At 54.6% G+C, this 3,191-nt stretch overlaps 1 protein-coding gene across 1 annotated transcript in view; it reads left to right on the top strand.

The window, feature by feature from the left end:
* The window catches only part of SLC30A3 (solute carrier family 30 member 3), a 7,877-nt gene that overhangs the window by 3,817 nt on the left and 869 nt on the right, over positions 1–3,191 (top strand). The window lies entirely within an intron of this gene.

Here is a 3,191-nt window from a genome sequence, read left to right on the forward strand (position 1 = left end):
GGGGCCCCCTCCCCATGTGGCCTCGCTCTGTCTATGCAGGGGCCCCCAAGCCCGCACTTTGTCAGTGTTATCTCACCTGTGGTTTTGTCTGTGTGTGTGTTTCTTGGTGCTGTGGCCGTGTGTCCCTGTGCCTGTGTGGTTGTGCTCTGGTCTCTCTGAGCCTGCATCATTGCGTCCGGCTGGGCACTGTCTGTCCATCCCACTGTTGGTGCTGCGCCATGGGCTATCCCAGTGAGAGGGAGGACCCTGCAGCAGTGCCACCAATAAATTCAAGTTTAGCCCATCGCAGGCTCTGTGCCAATTCCTCGGAGTGGGAGAGGGAACTGGGTACCTATAGAACCCCTTCCTCAGGAGTGGCCTGTGCCAGCACTCCCAGACCCTTCCCAAAGCCTCCACTCTCCCCAGTGCTAAATACCATTCAGAGAGAGGCTGCAAGCCACCCCCACCCCCCACCCATGACCTCCCCTGTTTCACAGGGTGCTCCAGCCTTCATCAGCAGGGCCAAGCCCCTTCCAGTCACTGACACAGAGTCCCCACGGATGGGCTGGGCTGCAGAAGAGAGTGGGAAGCCAAGAGGTTCTAAGTCATTCCTAACAGCTCCTCCTAGTGGCAGGGGGCCCTCTGGGCCTGAGTGGATGGCAGCAGGGTCCTTCTGAGGGAGAGCAGTTGGACCACCTGGCCAATGTGGCTGGGTCTCAAGCTATGGAAGCCCCCAGTAGCCTCCAACCCTGAGCCATGCTTTGGGCTGTGGGTTGCCATCGAGTGGATGCCAACTCAGAGTGACCCAGGGTAGGACGACCTGGGTGTGTTTCCGAGACTGTAACTCTTTAAGAGGGTGGATGGAAAGCCCTGTCCCGCTCCTGAGTTCTCCAGCTGCTGGTTCTAAAGTTCAATCCTGGTGGGTTGCAGCCCAACGTGGAGCCACGGTGCCACAGGGCTCCCAGGGGGCACCAAGGAGCTCTCTGCTTCAACCACACATCGATGGGTTTGGTCTTACAACTCAGTTTCACCAAGAGTACGTTCCTTTCTCATTTTAAAAACCAAAAGTCTGTGCTCTGACTTTGGACCAGCAGGCAGCAACTGTCCGCGGTGCCGCAGTCAACCACTCCCTGCCCGCCCCGTGGGTGTGAGAACTCCACTGGGTTCCCAGGGCTGCGTGCAACCTTCGGGGAGCAGATGACCACGCATGTGTGTCTGCCGAGGCGCCTCTTGGCTGGTTCATACCACTGACTTTTGGGCCGTTTGTGCTGTGAGTGGAGAGAATTCCAGGGTAATACCAAGACACTGACATTTTTTTCTTAGCCCCTGAGGCATTGTGACATATGGAGTCCTGGGGGTCCAAGGGTTACGTGCCCGCCTGTGAACAGGAAGGCCAGTAGTTCAAGCCTCACCATCAACTCCATGGAAGGACAGACCAGGTGTTCTCCCCTAAAGAGTACAGCCTCGGAAACCAGAGGGGGCGGGTCGACTCTGTCCCAGAGAGGTACTCGGAGTGGAGGTAGCTTTGAAGGCAAACACCACTAGCACATTTGCCACTGGCAACTTCTGTGAGGCTCTTGCCCTCATAAAAGTCATCTCTTACTTTTTAATCAGAATCATTAGAATACATACCGAAGTGATCTTTTTTATTAGAAGAGCAATAGTGCTTGTTTTAAGCACCCAGCAAAGGAGAGACGTGTATCCAGCAGAAAGTGATGATTTTCCCTCATAATCAGACACTTGAGAGAACTGCTATTTGCAATTTGGAGACTTTTCATTAAAAAAAAAATAAGTACATGCACTTCCATATAATAACAGAAATGGAGTCGTTTTATAGATGCAATCTTCCGTGACTCAGCCATACATCCTGGGCACATCTTTCCGTGTCACTACACATAGGTTCCCCCACTCTTTCAGCTGAGGCATTTTGACTCATTGGAAATGGTCCCCCCTCTCTTTACTCTCCTGGGCGCCTGGGGCTAGCCCAGTAGCCAGCCAAGGTAGGCGGGCGGGCTGCCCAGCATGTTGGCTGAAGTGCCTAGACAGACAGGCGGAAACTGCCCCAGCTGGTTTCCATGCTTTACTGGTTCCTGATACTTTCTCATTTTCCGTCTCATTGATTATAGGCCCCAAATGACAGGATGGGGGCGGAGAGGGCTGGAGAGGATGAGGACTAGAATTTTACACTCTGAACAGGCAGTTCATCCTTTGAATGCAGCAGCCCCATTCTCTGTGCACCATGCTGGGTCTCAGGTCATCCAGCCAGCCATCCTGCCCTGCCCTGCCCTGCCTTCCTGCAGAAGAGGAAGAAGCTAAGACTCAGAGAAGTACAGGAGCTTCCCCAAGGTCACCCAGCAAGAGACCGCAGGAGGGTCAGAGCCTCAGCCCCACTCCTCCTCCTGCCCCCTCTTCCTCTGGAGCTCTCCCACAGTGGATTTTCTCAGCAAACGACCCCCAGCTCCTGCCCCGGCAGCCAACGCCCCGCCCCCAGCACGCCAAGGCTGGGGCTTATTAGGGCCCTTGCTTCCGCTTTGGGCTTCCACGCACACTGCCACAATTAACCTCCTGGCACTTCATTTTCTTTCACTGTGAACGGACGGCGCGGAATCAGAGGTGTGGATATGCGGGGCAGAAGAGGGTGAGCCTGTGCCTGCATCGTAAAGCTGACAAAACTGTGGCCTTTCTTTCATAAAAAGATTGCCCTGCCTGCCCTCACAGGACTTCTGGGTGAGTTCGAACAACCGACCTTTCAGTTAGTCGTTGAGTGCTTCTCCATTTGTTGTGCCACCCGGGGACTTTCAGGAAGGGTTGAGACCACAACGCTAGGCTGTGGCAAAGGGCTCCAAACAATTGTGAGACAGCTCAGAACACCACTGTACGCCCCCCCCCCCCACCATACATAGGGTGACGGAGCCTACTAGGCGGCACCTACCAACCACAACTGACTATTGGATTAAATCCAGGATGCAGCAGAGCGATTTCAGGGGTACAGGGTGACCCAATCCCCCTGACAGCAGGCATGGGAACCAACATGATTGGGTTTATGTGTGCAAGACCTGGTGAAGTTATGTGTGAGCCAAACTGCTCAGATAGGTACGCTGGAGGTTACCTAGCCACCTAGGAGGTTACCTGGAGGTTACCTAGCACGGCCCAGCTGGTAGCCATCAGCATTGCGATCCAAACTCAGTTCCGGTGCTTCCAAATCCAAATCC

The sequence above is a fragment of the Echinops telfairi genome, unplaced genomic scaffold (assembly GCF_000313985.2).
Source record: "Echinops telfairi isolate 266 unplaced genomic scaffold, ASM31398v2 ScPeMD7_2573;HRSCAF=3158, whole genome shotgun sequence".
NCBI lineage: Eukaryota > Metazoa > Chordata > Mammalia > Afrosoricida > Tenrecidae > Echinops > Echinops telfairi.